The 23646-nt window shown below is 42.2% G+C and overlaps 1 protein-coding gene across 1 annotated transcript in view; it reads right to left on the bottom strand.

Annotated features, from left to right (window-relative positions):
• Positions 1-23646, bottom strand: part of pard3aa (par-3 family cell polarity regulator alpha, a) — a 295125-nt gene that overhangs the window by 41316 nt on the left and 230163 nt on the right. The window lies entirely within an intron of this gene.

Here is a 23646-nt window from a genome sequence, read left to right as displayed (position 1 = left end):
ATCTTGCTCGGTACATACACGGCAGTTTGAGGCCCCTTGAGGTCCATATCGCAAAGGCAACAACAACGCTGCCATCACATTATTTTACACTCTTAACTTTCTTTCCCCCGGAGTCACGAGAAGACTTTTGGTTCACCTCAATCTCTTAAATCCCTGAGTGTTTACTCAGGAGAAAGAAGGCCTGTCTTTTAAAGTCCAGCTTTAAATGACATGTGTGTAAACAAGAAGACTTCTGGCTTTCCTCCAGCATGAGATGTGACGCCATAATTTCCCCTGACAAGCGGGGCTTCACTTTGGCATTTATCTTAACAGGCCGGGAAACAGCACTGCAGTGAAAGTGACACATGTTAAGACTCAGCATAACAGCGGCAGCAGAGCTGTGGGGGGGTTGACAAGTCAAAGGTCTCCCTCTGTGAGAGTTGACAGGGTAAGGATTAAAAAAGGAAAATTGCATTAGTTAAGTCATTATGTGCGGTTTGGTGTGTGACTTTTGACTTTTTGAAACGGGGGGTGAATGAGTCAGCAGCCCATATTAGGGAATGTTTATGTGTTAGCTTGTCAGGAAATAAGTACGACACAGGTGGGAGCCGTTCTGCTGGTTCAATTGTTTTGTCATTTGCTTGGATCAAATGTTACAGACATAATTTAATCTAAGTACAAGATGACAAGAAAGTCTACTTGTGGTTCGGGTTGATGAACGGAAAGAAAACAAACAATAGTTTAAGTGTACATTGTGAACAATGTAAAAGAAAAAGAATCCCCCTCAGAAAAGCAAACAAATACAGTTCACACTCTTTTGAAAAGTCAGACACTTGATTCCCCAGTAACCCTTGCTGAAACTATGCAGGAGACGTAATTCAAATGTCTGATTGTGTTCCTTTCACTGCCACCCATTCACATTTGAATTAATTCCCATAAATTAAAGCCCCTCAAGTTGGAATACATTTTCATTACAGAGATGAGAGGGAAAATAATAATCTTTGACTCACAGTTATAGCAAATGAAAGATGGTATCTCCTGGTGCCAATATTTTTCTTCACAGTTATTAAAATGAAAATGAATGCCTGTGTGTTGGAGAATACCAAACAGCTGTATTTTCTGTTGAGTGTGTGTGTGTGTGTGTGTGTGTGTGTGTGTGTGTGTGTGTGTGTGTGTGTGTGTGTGTGTGTGTGTGTGTTGTGTGTGTGTGTGTGTGTGTGTGTGTGTGTGTGTGTGTGTGTGTGTTACTACTATGATTGTCTTCAAAGGAATCCAGACAAAAACAACAATAGCCACAACAAATGGAAAGTGTATTATTCGTAATTGGGATAATCGCTTTTCTGGTAACAACAACCTTTATAAAGATGGCACATGTGATACATGATAAATTGCTAACATCATACATTAGACCAGACACTGTTTACTTATCCCTCTTTGTGCCCTTAAAGGGTTTTCTTTCTATGGAGAAACAACCACAAATCCGCCTGACCGCTCCCTAACTTGAAAGCACGTTGCTCCGCTTGCTAAGCAGTGATGAAGGGCGTGATGAATGCCCCCTTGACCAGACCTTTTTGTGCATCAGTCTGACTGTGCACATGGGGAAAGTGTGTGAATGTGTGTGCCCCTGGGTGCATGCTGCGTTCCTTTTCCCCAGGGAGTCGCCACAGCTGCATAAACCTGTCAACTCTCATGATCGGCAGGGCGTTGCATGGAGACGCACAGTGACAAGGCCCACCTAGATTCATTAGACCTCCTAAGGACCAGATCTACACTGCACTATGGTGTGTCACACACGTGCGTTTGCATCTCGCTCCTCGTCTCCAGTGGCAACAGAGAGCCTCGACACACACACACACACACACACACACACACACACACACACACACACACACACACACACACACACACACACACACACACACACACACACACACACACACACACACACACACACACACACACACACACACACACACACACACACACACACACACACACACACACACACACACACACACACACACACACACACACACACACACACACACACACACACACACACACACACACACACACACACACACACACACACACAATAATCATAGTTAAGCCAATGCTCTCGGTGGGTGAAAACATGGAAGAAGGCCTAAATCGATCGTGATACACAGCGAGACCACCAAACAGTCAATACCAGACGATTCATGTCAAGCAGCGCGACAGGTATTGTGTTTGACTTCTGGAACGTGGCTACAGTTGACATCATCAAAACTGATACAAGTTGATGTGAAAACACTAAAGCAAAATGGCCTACAATGGCTGCAGTAATGAATGTTCTGGAGGATAAAGCCAACTGCTGCAGAATGAGTATGTTAGCCCAGAGGGTAAAGAGGCATGCTGGTTAGAGACATCTGACTGCATGTGAACATTTGGTGATGAACATAGAAAGAAAACCAACACCAGGCCCATGCAAAACAACTACCTTCAAGATACCCTTCAGCTAAACACGTCAACTGTGACATTAGTAGTTATAGTACCAGTTCCAGGTATGCATGTACTATCTGACATGTATATGTTTGCTTGTAGAAATATGAAAGATTGAAAAAAACAAGCCTCCAAAATGATGTTGTGTTAAGATGGTGTGGTGGCATAAGTCTGTGTTGTGTTTATGTATGCTGGTTATCCAGGGCTGAGGCAGGAAGGGCCACAGAGCTGGCAGCCCCCCCCCCCCCCAACACCACTCTGTGTCTGCTCTGATTAGATGGGGCTTCTTACTACGGTGTGCCAGGAGCTCTGCCAGAGATAAAGACAAACTAACAGATGTTCCCCTTATCTCAGGACCAACCTCAAGCCCGTCAACCCCTTAACACACACATACGGACACACACATGCACACACATATTACGTCCAATACTGTGAGACCGGGTGCTCAAAAATACCTCTAACTTTCAATTTGGGGTACTAATTCATGTGACGGAAAGTCACACACACCCACAGCTGTACAAATGCACATCTTCAGGCCCCGGTAGCTTCATTTGACACGGAGAGGAAACATATTCAGCGGCTCCACCCCTCTGCCTTCCTCCAGCCGCATGCAGTTAGGCTAAATTGGAATGTTAAGGTGGCTTTGAAGAGGTGTCTGCTACCCGACACAACACACTTATTGTTCTCACCACGAACGGCTGATTATATTATCTCTCTCCTCCACACTCTGAGGAAGGAGAGAGTTTCAGAGATGGGGTGAGGTGTGGGTGGAGAAAAAGAGAGAAATGGAGACAGACAAAAGTAGCAAAGGGAGAAGGAAAAAAGAGTGGAGGAGGCTCTTAATCAGGAGACAGAGAGATCACGGCACAAAGACAAGAAGCAGAGCTCCGGGGCCCTCAGGGTTTTGGGGTCTATGTGTAGGCATAATGAGCGGAGCCAAACATATCTAGCCTCATTAATTTCAACTATCAAAGCCACCTTCTCCGTGCGCCACGCTTCCTGCTTCTTCTCACGTCTGCAAAAGCCCTCACTTGTCACCCAAGATCAAAACAAGCAAGACGGAGTGCTCGGTTAGTGGAAGTGGGTGCAGGAAAATACTTTTTTTTTGCATACAAGCATTGCAAAACAAAGATTTCTGATAGAACAACTTGCGATACGCAGCATAAGCAAGCAGAGTCTGGATTTAGATGCCTAAGAATATTTCCAAACACCTGGTGTGGAACGGGGAGTGTTGGCGTTGCGATGCCAGCGGTTAGACATCAATATTTATGAAGGGCATCTGCTTGTGATGGTAACAAGGAGATCCAGTTGAAGGAAACACCAAAGGCTCTCGAATGGAAAAGTGCTATCAGACTGGAAGAAATACCACCATCCTCCATGAAGTGAATAGTCAATATGCCAATTACTCTCTTTAATGAAAGCTAAAACACTTAAACGGTCCGCGCAGCAATAAACAGCTGGGAAGTAATAATCACTCAATGAATACATGAGAATCCAGTACAAAGAAAATATTAAACAGCATTTATTTGAGACAAAAATAAAACTTATTTTGAGATATGTCTCAAAAGGCCACAGCTAGTTCTCGATAACCGTGATATTTTGTAAACTACTTGGCTCTGTGTTGCTTATCTGTTCAAATGTGTGGTCTCTGTTTATGAAAACAGACTGGCACACCCCTCAGGGCATCTGCAGCTCAATTCTCTTCCCACAGTGTCCGGACAAGGTGGTCATTGTTACACTATCTGCAGCGTGTGCTGACGACAGGCCCGGGGACATCTCTAATCACACAAACCTCCAGACCTTGGCATTTCGTGGTCTCTCCTCATGTCCCCCGTTTGCGCTGAGCAAACAAAGCCTGCCTTGATTAAAAAAAAGATGGCCTCCACCGCTCTGATAATGTCGGGCGTTTCAGAATTGAAGCGCAGTCAGATGTTTCATAGCGTCAGGCACAGAGGCGGCTTTTGTGGTTTCCATTTAAACAAATAAACAGAATTTCCCAAAAGCAGAGGGAAGAATCTGAGCTGTTGTGTAGCAATCAATTACAGCACAATGGAGCCGCTGTTCATTTGATGCATAGTGTGTACCAGTAGATACGTTTCCCCATTAGAAGACTGTGCCAGAACAACATTTGTAAACACATGGAAAAGAGTCAGGGTTGTATGTCATCCAAGGACACTATCAGGGAGTCTTGCACCCCTGATCTTATCGCCAGGACTTTAAGTTCTGCGGTTGTAAAATGTCTCAGCAGATAATGTAGCGTATCTCTTCTTTCTCGTATTTCATGCTAAAAAATAAAGAACATTCACCCAGTGAGGGTGAAAAGTGGAATGGATGTCAAAGTGGCCAAGTTTGTGTCACGTCCTATATCTGGAAGGGCATTGTATCCCCCCTTAATCTGGACCCTCACCTGTGTGCCCCTTTCAAATGCCCATGTTTTTTTTCACACACAGGTAACTTATCATTTGTTTACAGTTAATGCAGTGAGGAAAGAGGAAACATTACATGACAATCTAGCCTGGACTGAGACACTGCTGATGGCAAAATCGAGTATGAATATGAAAAGCAAAAAGGCCACTTTGTTCTCTGCTTGTACAGTTTTATAAAGGTAGTGTGCTGAGTTCTTCAGAGGTTAAGTTTTTCACACCGTGGAGGCATGGAACAGGGAGTTCACAATGGGGGCTGCCAGATAGAGGAATGCCTGAGTGTGGGCGGTTAGGTAACTGAGGAAACTTGCCGTACTGAACTTTTATCTGCCCGTCATAGTTGATTCATTATAATGAATCAACTATGACGGGCTCCTATAAAGCCCCAATCACGCAACCCTGTTTTTTTGCTCAAGATTTACAAAGGGATCCAGGGTTACCTAGCAGGTCATTCATCTCTTTTGTTGAGCGGTCATTTTCAGTTAAAATGTGAGTCAGAAGGAGCTTTGAAAATTATATTTTATTGTAGTTATACGAGCTAACCACACGCCATTTTGGGAATGTGATCTTTGTTGCTCAAATGCCTTTTAAAGCCATTATATACAGCCCTGATATGATGGATGTTCCTGACAAAAGCTATACAGTTACATAAGCTTTTAACAACTGTAATTGGGTTTAATTCTATGATATAATGAACAATTTAAATATTCAGCCTTTTTGTAAAGTAACTCCTTGCTTTAAGCTAGTGATCTATCTGCATGCATATTTATTTTATTTTGAATAAGTGGGAAGGGTCACCTTGCCACAAAGAAGTGTTCAAATTGAAATGAAATGTTTCCTCACTCAAGGATATATACATTCTAATTACACTGCAGCTACAGTAATATGCATCATTTACATTTTTCTTGTATAAACATATTTGTTGAAACATTGTCTAACTTACACGCTGCACAGTGGCTGACATTTGAATTCTAGTCACTATCAAAATATTACTAAACACAAGTAAACTGCAATTTAAATGAAGCTTTTTTTTATATGGACCAACATATGTGGAGCCTTAATTTGTGCCCACATGTGAGTGTTTCTGCAGCCTTAAGGGTCATTCTAGACGCTCTCAGACACAGATCCGTCAGCAGGGCTTTAAGCCAGGGCAGGTCACCCTCAGCGCGGTCACTCATTGAGCCGTGGCCCCTCTACGCAGCCGTCACAGTGTGGCTAGTGACAGAAAGTGTCAGTGAGCCACTAATCCCTATTTAGGCCTGCAAAACAAAGACAAAGGCCTCTCCCTCACTCTCACTCACTTGTGTTATCCCTCCTGCTGCCAGTCCTTCTCCCCTGCACCCACTCAGCCAGCCGCCTCCCACTGCTTAGTAGCACACACACACACACACACACACACACACACACACACACACACACACACACCACACACCACACACACACACACACACACACACACACACACACCACACACACACACACACACACACACACACAACACACACACACACACACACACACACACACACACAACACACACACACACACACACACCACACACACACACCACACACACACACACACACACAACACCCACACAACACGGAGGAGCCTGGTTGTTTGCCATTGTCTCCCAGGTTATCTCCTCTCTCAGCACCTGGTAGGGGAGGAAGGATTAGTGCGCCTCCTAACCGCTTTAAGAATGCTCTCTACTCTTTGACTCTCTCGCGCCACACTTCCTGTTTTGTTCTCGTCCAGCCGTGGTCAAGCACCATATGTTTGTCTGAATGGGGCTTATCCGTGAGGGGCAGGCTTTACATGCGGCGCTGTTTAGCTCCACACTGGCATGTGTTGAGATGAACGGAGGAGGGGGCGAAGATGAATGGGCCTCAGGTTAAACTACTTGACATTCTCACACACGCAGAGCCAAATGGGGCACATGCACACTCGCCCTTTACATGCAAGTGTGCCAACACTGGCACACTTAGGCATGATAAGATTACACTGGGCTTGTTGACGGAGTGGCCAAAGTGATGTGACACTCATCATTGCAAGACAAACAACTAATTGTGACTTTAGAATGATGAGGTTCAATCTGACATTTTGAAAAAGTACTTAAGCAACAATTAATTTGTTTTTGAACAAGCGATTCAACTTTTTGTTTTCTTTCAACTATTACCATCTACATTTTTTAATTGGCTCTATAAGGTTACACATGAGACGCAAATCAGTAGCATCTCCTCCGCTGTGACTGTGCACCTTTGATCCTGTGAGATTTATTTAAAATAGCTGAATTCAGGGTAAAAATGAGATGTGTTTTGTGACCAAGGACGCCATCTCCTACACGCACAGAGGCCATTTATGATTCATTTGCTTTCTGATAAGAGGGACTGGTAAACAAACGCTATGGCATTTGTGTTAGTGAGGTGAAGTCAACAAGGTCTCCAGATAACCTTGTTTACTCCTCTGTATGTATGTCCCATATCATATGAAACCCTGCTGCCTTGACAACCTTGTGAGGATCAAAACAGCAAATTAAAGTTACCCTGTGTCCTTCGCCACAGGCTACTAGTCACTCCTTTTTAATCTACCCAAAAATCAGGAGCTTATTTGACAGAGTGCTATCTGTGCCGTGAATTACACAGGGGCGAAAGAAAAATCAATAATTAGTTGAATTGTGTTAGGCTAATGTGCAGGAGAGCCACGTACACGGGCAGGGAGGCAGATAACGGACAACGGCGCTGTTACACCTACGGGCTAATTATAAGCGATTCATCATGCAGATGCTGTGATGACAGTTAATTGATTTATAAATTAATATTCAGGGGTAAAATAATTCTGCCACCCAATGAGATTCTGGTGTCACGGTATGGCCAACGACGAGACACCCCACATGCTGCGGGGGTGCTTCCACGGATCACATTGATTTGCTTTATCTCATATCTGATTACTTTGCCTGGTACATAAAACATTTGGCGGCGGTTTAATGGCAAAATGTAATGCTGCTTCCACTCGAATTTTACCAATTGGCATCCCTAGAGCAGCACGATCACCCTTTTGCTAGCTGGCTGAGCTGTTTTCTGACACTTAAAGACAGGAACCGGTGGGCACCATGCAGAGTGCAATGTGGGAAAACAATTCGCTAAGGCCTCTTGTCAAGAACTCTTCTTTTCACCAGCTCCTCAGGGCGCTTGGAAGGGAAAAGAGAAAGATGAGGGAAAAAAAATGAACAAAGTGAGAGTTGGAAGCACGAGTGTATTTACAGGCAGCGGTGGGGCCATGGCCTGCAGGGAAACAGGGTTAGGCCAGTATGGTTTGTTAAAGGTTGTCCTGTTGTTACGGACAGGTATGGGGGATGGCGGCATGGGGGGCAGAAAGTTTACAAGGAGGTTAGGGGGTCATGGGGGATTGGAAATAATGAAGAGGAAAGCCTCATTCACTTCCTTGGTTTAGCCTTTGGCCTATAATGAGGGCTCCTGACACCGGGGAGCACACTGATATGACACATTTGGCAGCCTGGCAAATTGACCTGGGATCCTGACGGGTGAGTGACAGCGACTCCTCAGGGCGCCTGAGCTGACTGCATGGGAGTGTGTGTGTGTGAGACAAGGTGAAGGAGGGAGTAAGGAAAGACAGTGAGAAGAGAAAGAGGATAAGGTGAGAGGGGGCGCTGACGATGAAGTGGAAAAACACTCTAAAGCAGCCCTGGAAAGGTAATTGTGGGTAATTTAGTGCAGGACTAAATTAGGATGGTGGTTCAAACGTCAAAATGGTCTGGAGTGAAAGTGTTTACCAGACGGGGTAATTTGATATTGGGGAGGGCAGTGATGCATACTTGCTGTGTCTCAAGTTGTATTCCTCACTAGATTCTGACACCTGATAGATGTCTTTAAAAAAATCTAAAATATTAGCTACAATTCAAAGGGTTTTTATCTTTGCCAGAAACATTGATGAAGGTGGCATACAAAATAAAACATGTACCATATTTGCATTTCCACTTTGTTAACAAAGATGCTGTATTTTTTGTCGCAGTATCCTTATTTCCACTCAGTATGAAACTTTTTCCATCCAAATTTACTTTAGAAAACTTTAGATTCACGAAACATAGTTCCGATGGCTATTTCTGTAAAACAACACAATCAGAGTATTATTCTATATCATTTTGTAATCAAACAATGTTTTTTCTTTTTTTTTGTGGCAAGAGCGTTTTTTTATTGCAGGTTTTGTTATTTAAAACGTTTCAACTGATCAAAGGGAGGTACATCAAATGACCTTCTGTTTTCTGTGGAGATGTATGTAGATCTTTCCATGTGTATTGTTTTTTGATATAAACCTGAGAAAATGTGTTTCTCTTTTCAAAGTATTTCAATATTTGTATTGAATATGAATATGAAATATGAAAAAACCAAAAACATAGCTTAAACATAAAACCAGGCATTTAACATAATGTCCCTGTTTATAAATCTTCTCTTTTGCCCTAACCTCATTCTGTTCAGCATACATCAAACCTGCAGCCCATAACTCGGGTCATATCTGTGGAATGATGGGCAGTGATGTTTGACTGCTGGACAAAGATGAGCAGGAGAATGAGATCTTTATGTCTACCCTAACCGGGGGGGACATATATCACTCTGACTCAGGTGTAAAGAACAGTCGATTTATCTCAGCAGCCACAGAGACCCTGACCTCACTGCTACTCAGCTCGTAAAAGACACTCCCAAACCTGGAGGGGAGACTTGTACCTGATGTGCTGTGTTTAGATACTGTCAGGACACAGTACCCTGAATGAATCAACCATATTTCAGAGTGAAACATGACAGAGTTATTTAGAGCTTGGCGCTGTAGGCAGTCTTTAAACGGAGAAAATAAGTCCGTTTTATTCACATAACGGCACTAAAACAACGTGATTCTTTATGTGAGGTTAACTAGCTGGAAGTATCTAAGCAGAGCATGTGACAGATAGGAAAACATAAAGCTGTGATTATCTCTGTTGTTTTGCATCTCCTCATTCTAACTCTTAAACTCATCTGCACCAAGTTTACAAACACTTAAGCATGCTGCGAGGAAATGTTGGCATTTGTGGATGCTATAGGTACATCTGCCTTATTATAAGCAGCCACATTGTCTTAAAATTGTAAAAAAAAAAAGCCCTTGGTCCATAAATCTGAAGGGCCAATTAAATAAAATCAAGGCAATAACAACTCACGTTTACAATACAGTTTGTTGAGGTGATATTTCACTGTGGGTTTATCTGAAAAGAAACGTAAGTGTGGATGTTACATTGATTTTGATTGAATATATATATATTTTTTTATCATACATTTTTTATTGCAACATCTTCAATTTACAACACAGTACAGAAGACAATTCAGGTTGCACAACATTTTGGATTAATTCAATCCCATCCCTCTATCCTACATCCCCACCCACCTACCCACCCACTCCATAGCCCACCCCCCCCACCCACTCCATCGCCCCCCCCCCCACCACCAGGGCAACAATATCCCCTCAGGGATAGCATTCTTATTTGGTCAGGAGCTCCTTTAAGTTAGATATCAGATCTGTCCACATTAAAATTGTATCAGGTTTTGCATCGTTGTTTAAGTTAAAAGAGTAATTTAAGTGTTTATGTCTCTATTTACTAATTTGTGGAATTCAAACAAGACCATACAACACAGTTCATGATGTCCTCACTTGTTGTCCCTAATACGGGTCAACCAACATGAACATTCTACGTTTCCCATATCAATAGTGTCTTTTGTGGAAATGTCACAGTCAAATTAGTAAAGCAGTCTTGTGTGATGCTTCCAGCCTAATCCGTGATGACAATTATGAGGTTGTTTTTGATACTCTTTAAAGACATTAGTTAGTATGACAAGCAAAACTGATCAAGTATACCATTGGGGCTCTATTAAAAAAGTTGCCTGCTTACAAAATATGACTTACTCTCTTATACTTATAGTGATGAATTATGTTAGTAAAGGAACAATAAAGAATTGTGGCTATTCTTGGAAATGTAGTTTAAACAAACTAAATAAATGTCCCTCTGGTGCTCAGTCATGTTGACAGGCTAACTACTAAACACCAAAGTATCAAATGATAGATAATTAATATGTCAACATCAATGAGTGATGCAATGCTATGAGGGGTTGTGCAGATGACTCAGTGAACCTGCAGGGAACAAGTCGACACGTGAAGGCTCCTCCGCTGTGTACACTTGCTGTCAACACATTGCAGGCACACAGCCACATAATTAACATCTACGTCCTGTTAATGTGCCAATGTGTGTCCTTTTTAATTCTCCGTCAGATAGAGGGGAAACAAAGCAGAGTCACAACAAAGGGAAAGCGAAAGTACTTTGGCTGGAGGCATCAATCGCACTGCCATGATACCAACAAAGAATTATCAACAGAGGCTGTTGCCCAAAGCTGGCTAAAGAGAAATAAGTAAATACAAAAGAAAAGGATGGTCTCACATGAACGTGAGCAATAATGACACGGTGACAGCTGTAGTTTATATGGCTAATAACCATGTCACAGCATAATGGAGCCCGCCCGGTGAATTATAGCCCCTGTAGACTCTATTGCAGCCATTTTTCCTAAAGTCTCCCCGAGGAACAACACGATCCACATGTCTGCCACATTCTTCTCCCCCAGGCCTGCGGGGATGAGACTGGCAGATACGAGGAGAGTTACGCTGGCTGTGCTCATATCTCTTATCGATGTTTTAAAGACAGACTGATGGAAGTGAGCAGAGCGAGGCACAGAGAGGTGGTGTTTAAGGAGCGTCTCTCTGGAGAAGAGGGGCTGAGTTATGGAGTGTGGTGGAGACTGGAAACATCTTGCGCCGCTCCGCTATGTCCGGATGAATGATGGGATGGGAGGCTACAGCGGTGGCCTCGACAGGGCAGTGTGTGAGGGTGAAGAGCTCTTCACTGCAATCGCTCACGCTCTCTAAGGCGGAGGGCTGCCCACCTCCCCGTATTCTCTTCTTCTGGGTTCATCTTTTTGCCTACCTCTGTTTGGTTTCCTGCCTCTTTCTTCCATTGCTTTTTAGTTCTCTCACCTTCTGGTTGTTGTTTTTCTAACATTTCTCGCTCATTCATCAACTCTCTCTGTGTTTATATCCCTCCAGCTGTGTCTTCCCTGTGGTGTCTGCTCCTCATTTTGCATTGCTCTTGCTTTTATATGTGCAAATATAAAAGTAAAAAATACAATACCATATAAGCAGCTATAGCTTTCCAGAGCCTTTTGAACCTATTTGAAAGGATTTGCGGGTCCCCTTCCTCAACACATCAAACACATACTCACAGTACCAGTTACTCAAGTGATGGCAGTATATCTGGTGTTTGAAAGTAGTGGAATACATGTTATTAAACTAGTATTTTAAATGCATTTTGTAGGAGGTTGCTGGCAGTTCAACTCTATTCAAATTTGCATACTGACTCAAGACATTTAATAATTGTTTTGCTATTTATTTTGGGTTAACTACTGAAATTACAAACTATTTTAGATCATAACATCATTGAGTTTTTCCCATTGCTTTTCTCCTGTAATGTGACCCCTTTGATGCTGATATAACAAGTAATAAGATCAGCTGTTAATCAGAGCAGTTTCCAAGGTGGAAGTTGAAGACTGTTTACTTGGTAGGATTGTGAAAGTCAGATTTTACAAAATGTATAAAAGACAACAGACCCATCTTTTGTTAACCAGTACTCATAGTCCTAAAAGGTCCAGGTTGCAGACCACATGTGAGGATACAAGGCAACAACAAACAGGCAATTAAACATGTAGTGCCATTGGAATGCAAAAATGGCAGCCTAACTTATTCTGGAAGTAACACAATATGATAGCCCTGCTGTGGTTAAGCTGTGGTGACTATGAAACAGCCAGGCTGGTAAAGGTGGTTTAAGCTCTATGCCACAAATATGAGTTGGGTAAACTTTCAGCTTATTTACCTTCCACTTTAACATCCCGCTCGCTTTTGATGTCCATTTCCCTTCTTGTTCCTTCCTTCCTCCCTTTCTTTCATATCTCTCTCTCTCTCTCTCTCTCTCTCATTCCTCCCTCCTTGATTTCCAGCTTGTTGTGCTTTGCGGGGAAGTGATGATGACTCAGCGTGCCAGCCCGATTACAAGGTTAAAAGGCACAGACGACAGAGTCACACAAACAGTGGCAACACTAAAGTCTGCCTCTCTGAAAAAAATAAATGATGTCTGTCAGATGCTGCCCTAATCCAATTTATGATGTTTGTGCTGTCTGACTAATGCATTAGCTGGCCCAAAAGCATGCGCACACACGTCACAAACAATATGAAAGACATGCTGTCAACTATTTCAGTGAAAACATTTTGCTGTCTGTTTATATTTGCCACCTCTTGGTCAGCAGATTGAGTGATACAAGACATGGGTGGGTGTGTTTGATGGGTGGGTGGGGTACCGATCCTATCACTCTTCCCCCTAAATGATATGCTCACCCTCTGTGTGTGTGTGTGTGTGTGTGTGTGTGTGTGTGTGTGTGTGTGTGTGTGTGTGTGTGTGTGTGTGTGTGTGTGTGTGTGTGTGTGTGTGGTCTCCTTTCTCCAATGAGACACCTGCCCAATCATGAAGGAAACTTTCCCTTTTCTCTTTCCCTGCCATCCTCCTCTTTTTCCTCATCTCCATCCTTTTTAACTAAGCTGATTAAAAGGCAACCCCTCCCACCCACTCACCACCCACCCAACCCACAGCAGCACGGAACGGTGAGGGGCCCGAGTACTTTCTGCATGACTATTAAGTGCAGGATTTGTGTCCCGGGTTTGAAATTGGAAATCACAAGTTTGACTAATCAGCTTTGGAGGTTCCACATTCGGGGTTTGTGTGTGTGAGTCTCTGTGCGTTTGCATCTCGCTCCTCGTCTCCAGTGGCAACAGAGAGCCTCGACACACACACACACACACACACACACACACACACACACACACACACACACACACACACACACACACACACACACACACACACACACACACACACACACACACACACACACACACACACACACACACACACACACACACACACACACACACACACACACACACACACACACACACACACACACACACACACACACACACACACACACACACGATCCTGATTATTCCTTGCCTCAGTGGGGCCAAGTACACCCCCCTCCCACCCTCAACTCCCATTTAAAAAGGGACCCAGAAATAGCCTAAGAGGCTATTAGGAAAAATACAGCCAGAGGAGGAGGAAGCTGTAGGGGTTTACAGTCCAAAGCCATTCAAGGGTACACTCCAACGTCTCCCTCTCCCTCTCTTATTCTCCCTCCCCCTTGTCATCCATCCTTCTCCCTCTCTCTTGGCCTCTCTTTGTTCTGATGAATCATTGCTTTAGTGAACATGCTCATTATGGCTTTGATAGCTCGTTCAGTGTCTCTGGCATTGGTGGAAAATGGGGAAGAAAGACAGGAAGAAAGACGGGGATAAAGACGGAGAGAGAGATGGGAAATGGAAGGTGGGGAGTGAAAGAACGCAACAGGAAAATAGAGAAAAAGAATGAGAATGGATGTAGACTAAGCGAAAGGAGGATTAATGAAGCAGAGTAGAATAAGTGAGCTTCTATAGATTCCTCACAGCCCTAAGAAAAAGGACAGGTGAAATGAGGGGGAAAGACAAGTTGTAAAAGAACATTACAGGTTTCCACTTTATACAATTAATGTACACAATTCAGATTTTCTCCCTCTTTCTACTGACAGTCATAACCGTTTCTATATTCTGAGCACACCAACAGCATATTTGTCTTGTCCTATTTATTAAGGCATGTTATTTTCAAGAGACAAATGCATTGCAAGTGTCTTAAATCAATTTTCTAAATCACTTTTGCTCCAGGCTTGGAGCCGTTGCTATCAATTGATGGCGTTCTAGTTCTTGTGGAAAAGGTAAAGAGTTCTGTAAGAGAGGAAAATTATAGAGAACTTTCAGAGGTTTTTACTGATAATATCAATAATGGCAATTTTGTTTCATTTGGCAAATGTCATGCTGCTCAGTGAAGAACAGAATTGTCTTATTGAGTGGTTCTCCAAGTGCTGACAAACTATGATGGATTTTATGCACATTGAAAATAAGAGCTGAATGTCTTACTGACTTGATGAACAGCAATGTGCCATGGTAAAAAAGGTGCAAATTGTAAGGGTCTTAGGGCCATGACGAGATCTCTAACCTCTTCATCTCACCGTTTATGACCTCACAGGATTGGAGGAATCATTCCCATGTGATTTACGCTTTGACACTGTAGCACCTCTCTATATCCATGACTCAGGTTCTGCTGTGAAAGAGATGTCTGCTGAGATTTACGGTGATTACGTAGACACATATTGAGACATGGGCCGTGTCGAGAGTTTATACACGATCCTTGAACAAAATCATTTTCCTATGGATTCCAATGGGGCAAGATTTAGAACTGTGGTCACAGCAATAGTTGCAACAGTGTAAATTCAAATGGCTGTTTTATATTGTAAACATTTTTCATAAAACAATATAAACCTTAAGACATTTATAATAATTTATAATAATGTATACATATTTATATATATAAAAAAAGATATTTAATTCAGTAAAGCGTAGATGCTCAGATGTGTTGTCTCTTGTATAAACAGTGGATCATACAATTCCCAAAAAGCAACCCAATAGCTAGTTCTATTTTAACCTCACTGTCTACTAAATGCTCACATCTTTCACAGCCCAAGTACCTTTGAGTCTCCAAACAAAAGCCCTGAAATCACCAGGGCTATCTCCTCAGACTCCATAAAGCTCCAGAGCAACAGGAGACATCATAAAGTTGTTTGTAGCAGTAGCGCTTCTCGAAACAAGATAACTGATCGATGGAGTGCTCCTTTAAAAAGGCTTCTGAGCCGTTGCCAACTCTTAACTTTCTTGTTCTGGATCTTTGAATCCACCAATACAAAAAAAGTTTTAAAACAGTGCCTGCAACTAAATATGACAGGAACCAAACTGACATCAAAGGGATCAAATGCATGAATAGGCGAGCAAACACTTTTTAAGCATGCACAAAACATGGCTATGGTGGGAAATGTATCTCAGAAACGGTGCACTTTGGAAAGTTGGTCAGACACCAAGAATGTAAAGCAAAAGCTATTTTTATGAAGTAAAAAACGTACTTAACACTGCTTTTATCCTGTAAGTCATTGTTGTTGCTGTAGAGGTGTTGTTTTACAGCTGAACCTGACCTCCCTGTGCAGGGGTGCAACCGAAATACATTTTATTACACATAAAGCACGTTTTTCAAAAGAACATTACCTCATACACCAGGAAGTCATTCTATAGATGTAACCATACTCCCTCTGGAAGTTTTTATTTTGTTCCTGCTGCAGTCAGCTTCACCATCCGAGAACCACTCTGTTTCCAGTCAGAACTCAAAGCCCCACCATCAGACACTCTATTAAAGTCATCTGCGCCATCATTTTACAGTCAGTTGTGATACATTATTAATAAGTGACAGACACTGACACACACCGGAGAACGAATAGTAACACACGTCTGCTCTCTGACGTGGCTGTCCACTCACATACACTCACACCACAATACACTTACCAATACAATAATCCCGCCATAAACACGAAACCATAAACTGCTTTGAAATCACAATCTTTATCACCTTTTCAGACCTCACTGCCATGTAATGGATAAACCACAACTTTCTACAAAAGTCATAAAAGCAATGTGGATTTTAATTGACGTCCCTGACTACCACTAAAACATGGCCATTATCCCGAGTGAAGCTTACTGCAGGTCGGCTTGGCAGACGTGAGCCTTTAATGACGGCCATATAACTGCAGGATGGGGATTCTTCTTTATGTTTAATCACGGCAGAGAAGACAAGTGTTTCTGGGAAGACGTCTCTCATCGGGACACTTACAGACCATCAGCCTTAGAAGCTATGAAGCAAAAGTATGGTGGAGCGGAGAGTGGCTAATAGCCAACAACAACACAGATACAACACCTCCCACAGCATTGGAAAGTGTAAACAATGCCTTATTTAGTCAACTTTAATTTACGCTTGAATCTACTTTAAAATAGAAAGCAAATTGACAAAAAAATGTTAAAAGTCATTTTTTCATAGATTACTTAATATATGATATCTGATATCTGATTCTAACTGGTGCACCTCAATAGCATATATTCAAAACATTATTCTACATAAGAATTCCATGTTGGAAAAATAGACGAGGGCAAAAGAGAGGAAAATCAATTTTCCGAGACCTACAAACTAATTGGTCCAATTAGTGAATCAATTTAATTTGGCTGACTAGGTTAAAATGCCTTTGGTTATTAACTTCCCCAGTAATTTCTTCTGGCACAAACAAACCCCACCATTGACAGTCGATACCGAGGAAACTGAGAGATATTTGTCCATGTGATTCCATTGCATTTGCAATCTGCTTTTCTTTGAAAACAGGCCAGGGCCAAAGACCTTTAGTTCGATAATGATCCGTGATGACATCATGGGCCCATTACAGCAGACCGTCGCGGCCATGTGCTGCCATTACTGCAAGGGGCTAAGAAGATATGCTGATGGCATTAGAAACGTCTGCTGGACCCAACAGGGATTTATTATTTCTAACAGTGAGCTCAAACAGGTGACCTAACAAAGCACTTCCCATCATGCTACAGGGGACAGACAGCTGATTCCAGAACTCAACACTGACGATAGAAACACATAAAAAGCCCCCAGGCTACCCCATGTATTTTCTTCCTATTCAAGTCAACCCAACCTGTGTGTTATGATGGAGTAATAATATGAAGCCAGAGGTGTAACTGGAAAATATTAAAACCGATCATTTGTACACTTCACACTGAAAGGAGAATAACTCATGCTGCCACTAATGTCAAAAGTATTACTACACTAGCTAAGGTGTATTATACACAAAGCAATGTTATCAACAAGTTAAATTAGAACAAAATCTGATTATACCTGAAATAATTACGTTCCGGAATTTTGATGAAACATTACATTTTTCGTGACATGGTACTGACAATTTCTGTCCAAAACTTGAGAAGGAGGCTTAAGACAGATGGAATGTGTCGCTGGATGGTCTTGCGGATTTAGGACGTATTCACCCATTCAGCTCTCTGTAATTACAAAGGCTCTCAGATCCGATTTGCCGCTGGGAGCTTGTTCAAGGCACGGGGATTGGAACGACAATGGTGTAGTCTGACAAAGGAATATGGATACTGCTCTTAAAATAGAGAGAACTAATGCAGTTCTGTGTTGAGTGCACAGGCTTGCTGGCTTAGATGTGGCCATGGTACATTTAATTAAGTGCCATGTACACACTGGCTGACTTTCGATTAGGATGGACTAATTTCTTGATACAGTTGTACCCCAGCGGCCACTTAAAAAATAGAGTTCAGGACACAGGTGCCACTGGTCTTTTAGGACTCGATATATTCTGTTTATATTATTTAGTAGCCTGCTCAATTTTTAATAGTATGGATTTTTACTCTTTCTAACAGCAAATGTGTTTTGGTTAAACTTTAAAGTATGTAAGAATATAGTATACTGTAATATATTAGTTATTAAAGGTCTATTCGTGGATTTAGTCATATGATGTGTTTTGCTTTAGTTATCTGTTAAGCCAAATAAGTTATTAGCTTATAACCTTTTTTTTCTCTTAAAACTAATTGTGATTACTATATTTTCAAAATGAAACAGGCTCTAACTGATGTCCTGGTTATATTTCTTGCTAAAAAAAACATATATTTATATTTTATTGTGAATGTTTTCAAAGAATTTTGGTAGATGCAATTACATCGGACGTTTCTTTATCCTATTGAAATTAAGCTAATATTTGATTGGATGTTAACTTATCTTTTTTAGTAAGCGACTAACCTCCATCATCCTGACATCGGCAAAACTAGCTAATACACTACTAAAACTACAACACATATTTAATTTATACAATTACGAAATGTTTGATGTAATCCTTTTCATTTTTGTTCAATTGCTATTAAGTTGCATTTCCGTTCTTCTTTTGCCTGGATTCGTTCTCCTTCCACAAGTTATATTTACAGTCAGAGGGAAAGCCCCAAACACTCCCTAATGCCTCTATCAGCTTTCACTTCACAGTGGGCCATCCCTATCCCGGCCTCACTATTCTGGCAAACATCATCGCTCCGAAGAAAAATATGCAAGCGTCACTAGCTGACACTCTGAGCTCATTTTCCTGTGTATATGTATGTTTACACTCAGCGTAACTGAAGATGAAACCAACGTGTGGAGGATGAGAAAGCGCATCACAGTGCAAACCTATGCTCCGCAGTCACCTGCCTCTCAATCGCATTCCTCACCTGATCTATTTCTGGCGCGTCTGTGTGAGAGTGAGGCTATGTTAGTGGAGAGAATCCATGATTAGTTTATGACATTGGGTTATCTGTCATGTGAAAACCAGACTTTCTCACAAAGGAACCGCATTCACATAACAAGCCCACCACAGTGTGTGTTATTCAATCAAAATGGATTTCTCCGTGATTGAATTCAGAGAAAAGCACATCCCACATTTGCTAACAGCATGTTCTCCATGTGCTCTCTGCCAATTAGTTGCTGTGACATTTTCAAAACAAATCCTCATATTTACTTTCACTTGTATAGAAACAACTTGGTGTTTAGAGAAATGCTTGTCGATTTGGTTCATCTCTGTTCGGCGTGGCAAAGCCAGTTACGGTGTCAGGCTCCGGTGGCAGCCTTCAGGAGAGTTGAGGGGGGATTAACTGTATATTTGCAGCTGCTGATTGCCGCGGATGAGATGCCCTACGGTGCCGATCACCAAACAAGGCTTTGGCAGCCATCGGCCATATTTAAACCCCCCCCCCCCCCGATCTCCACTCCGCCATTTGTCTGCTGGGGCACGACTGCCCTAAATGGCACGCTCCCCTTCCTTTCATCTTCTTATGAGAATTCATTAGGTACTGTCGGCATGTCTTCCAGGCTTCCGATTTGAGCGATGTTGATAAAATACATATTGTACATGCAGCCCTAATCAACTTGATCCACTTGATAGAGTTGAAGGCGAGGCGGGTCTATCTATCTCTCCCTCTCTCTCTTCCTCCCTTCGCGCTCTCTCTCTCTCTCATTCTTGATCTGCTTTCAGGCTGTTTGCTTTCTTAAATGAACGTAATGGTACAAACGGAGGATAAATTGCCTTCTGTGTGCTCCATCTCATCACATGCATCCCACAGGGCCCTCTCCGGAACGGGAGGGAGAAAAAAAAATGAAAGCCGACCAAAAAATAATTAATTTGCTTTGCCTGCGAGATACACGTTTCCTATCTGTGTCGAACCCCTGCGATAAGGCTGATGTGCATTTGGTGCATTAGGCCTCCTGCACTATCGCCACAACACAGAGCAAGCTGGTAGGAAAGGGCAAAAGTCTGTGAGAGAATGTTTCTGTGTATTGGTGGGCCATCACTCTGTAACCTATATACAGGGTTTACATGGGGCTTTTCCAAAGATGTACAGGGGCTGAAGTATTCCCAAAAGGATGTCCTGCAGACCCTGATAACAACTGCTGACCCGAGAATATACCCAGGATCTCTCAACAGAAGCCAACATTACAAATGAACTCTTCTTAATACCACTGTGTCCCTTTTATATTCTTAATTAGAGCAGAAATGCACATGTTCACTGTGACACCCATTTCACAACCAACACACATAGCGAGTAATGGACAACACTGGTGGTTGTCAGAAGAAACCAAAAGGCAGCGCCAAAACATTCCCCAACAATAAAATGTAACATATTTGTTGTCAACCTAAAGTCGTGTTTAGCTTTGCAGCCTGGAGATGAAGGAACTGAATAAACACCTGAATAAACGCTCTGGAATAACAGAATTAAAGAGATTCCAATGAGTAAGTAAACTGTAATTAGTAACCACTAATGTACAAGATATTAATTTTGTTCCCTTGAGAACCATACGAAAATGCTATTAGAGACTTACGAGCCGTTATTAAAGTCTTCACGCAGATGCAGGGGTTGTAAAAGATGCTTTTGTTTACCAATGAATTATTGAGAGGTAGGATTTAATCAAAGCTACAGATGTTGCAGTCAGAAAGTGTTGTTAATCTCATTTTGATTGCATCTAAATGAAAGTATAGACTATAAAAATCACAGAGACTGATTGTTGATTGCGTAGTTAATTACAGAATCCAAATAAGAGACCGCAAACAATATAAAAAAGCGATTGCTTTGGATTGGTACAGTGATCATCTGATGATTCTGGAAGAACTCACTCTCCATCTGCATTACTTTAATCGAGCCATATAATGTTCCATTTCGAAACAAAACAGCAAAGAATAAACCGGATGATTATGCGTCCCCGTTGGAATGACACTGTAATGTTTTCTGTGATGGGGTCGATAAGAAACGCGACAAGATGAATTGTTCTCAGTGTTGATGATCCAATCGATACTAAGTATCACAACTCAATCAGACGGTGGGGGTTTAAGCAGCAGTGGACAGCGGTAAAAGACACTTCATCTGATGCGAAATGTCTCCCTTCAGATTAACATTTCCCGGGTAGATGTCCTTCGAGCCTTAGAGTGTCGAAGTGGTGAGAGCGATCCTTACAAACTTTCTCCAGAGATGAAAAGCCTGACCTTTTTATCAGCTGCGAAAAAAATGCATTAGCTACCACATAATCCAATTTGGAGACCATGCAGAGTGGAGGTTCTGACTGAATTGTAGTGTGGCGAGAGCAACAGAAAAACACCACAGTGAGTGTTTCTCTAGGTGAGAGCTCTTTGGACTCTTTTCCCCTCTCTGTTGCCTGCCTGCCAGCCTCTCTGGAGCGCCCAAGTTACAGAGGACTTCAAGGGCTTTGCACTGCTGAGCTCCATATCTTTTCCCCCTGCCTCTTCCTCTCTATGTCTCTCTGACTCTTCCTCGCCCATGCTCTAAGGAGCTTTAGAAACTCGTCTGGGTAATGGGAGCAGCAGTCAATCATATTGAGTTTTCAAAGGTGATGCTTTGTTTCACGCTCGCTTCCCACAAATCCCATCGAGCTTGGCACCTGTCAGGTTGTCGTTCTGAAGCGCGCGATCCAATGCCAGTCACCCAAAGCCCGCGGGTCCCCTGGCAGATGGAGAGGTTGACTTGTCGGTTGGATGTTGAGAAATGAGGTCATTCTATCATGCTGGGTCTAACTTTTTATTTTTAAAACAGTGGGAAAATAACACACTAGGTTAACGTCTGAATCGCTTTCATGTTAACTCCGTAATAGAGCCCAAGTCATGCGACAGGTTTTAGAGTGAAAATGATATTTACTTTGACTTTATATGAGGTTTTAACAAAACTGGACAAGAATAAATCCTGCATTTCTATTGGTGCCCTTCAGTTTTACAGAGTCTGACAGCATTGTCAAAACACCACTGGTGCTGCCAGCTCTAATAATGTTGAGGTTGGTAATAAATTGTCAAATGAGCTCTTGTTGTTCCATGATCCTGTAGAGGAACAGTAAAACCCGATATGGCTAAATGGCCAGGATCTCGACGCCCACAGCAACCAGGGGTCCTTGTATCTCCAAGCGTTTATAGGCTCAGGTCTGACTCATTCCAGCTTTACAGTCGCAGTGACCTTCCCATTAGGGCTTCATTACCGAAGGTCTATCAGAGAGAGAGGCGTATACCGGGATATTTATCCAGCTGCGGCCCCTTCATATTAACTGTAGTGGATAAACAACAGTGCAGCTTTGAAAGCATTGGCGAGCCAAAGGTGAATGTATTTATCATGGCACAAAATGCACATGTGTATAAATAGATGAAGCATAACAAGAGTATAAGATGCAAAAGCTATAAAGTAACTGGCAATTGCAAGCATTTAGACCCCACCTCACCTTAAAAGGAGCACCAACCCACATCAACCAAATGGCCCCTAAGTGTCTCTAATTAGTTGACTCGATCTAAAAAACCTTCTTCTCTATGACTGAACTGTTGTGGTGTAATGACAGCACACAGGGATGTCCAGTAAACAACATGATGAGAACTTAGACTCCAGGGTACGGCAGCATTGTCTGATGTTGTTCCAACTAAGCATATGTTTGACGAGGTGGCTTTTAGATGTAAGAAACTGATACAGTAAGTTTGAGTGTAGTCACCCTCTAACACTCACAGCATTCTGTGTATTTTTTCCAATGAAGACCCAGAAAATAAAGGAAGGCTCTCAGCTAATTTGAATTCAATTTTCTTTCACTTAGTTGGCCCCTGGAACCAATTTTACATGGTAAGATGATGTGTGCAGTTGAGCGATGCTTATAGAGGTCATATGATTATCAGGAGATGCGTCACGCCATGGTAATATCCTCATATAATATTATTATCTATGCTGTGGGAGATGTGGTGACTACCAGTGACAGGGTAATGGGTTTACCTGGTTCTCATGTTTTGTACACCAACAACAAAGAAATCAACAAATGTATATTTCCTGTATGGTATCTGGAATCTATTCTCAAAACCCCTTAAGAACTCTTGTGCCTAGTCATAAATCAGGTTTTAGGCATTAGCCTGTTCAACCCTGAGCCTGTTTTTCAGGTCTCAGGCTCGAAAATGACATTCCCAGAACAAATGACCATATCTTCCCTTCTAAAAAGGGTTAAATTAATAATCTTTGTTCTCAAAGTAATGATAAACCTGTGAGTTGGATGTAGAAAAGTCAGAATCAATAAAGATGTTTTTTTATTTTAAAGAAAATT

The sequence above is a fragment of the Pseudochaenichthys georgianus genome, chromosome 20 (assembly GCF_902827115.2).
Source record: "Pseudochaenichthys georgianus chromosome 20, fPseGeo1.2, whole genome shotgun sequence".
Lineage (NCBI taxonomy): Eukaryota > Metazoa > Chordata > Actinopteri > Perciformes > Channichthyidae > Pseudochaenichthys > Pseudochaenichthys georgianus.
This window is presented reverse-complemented; position numbering and strand designations above follow the sequence as displayed.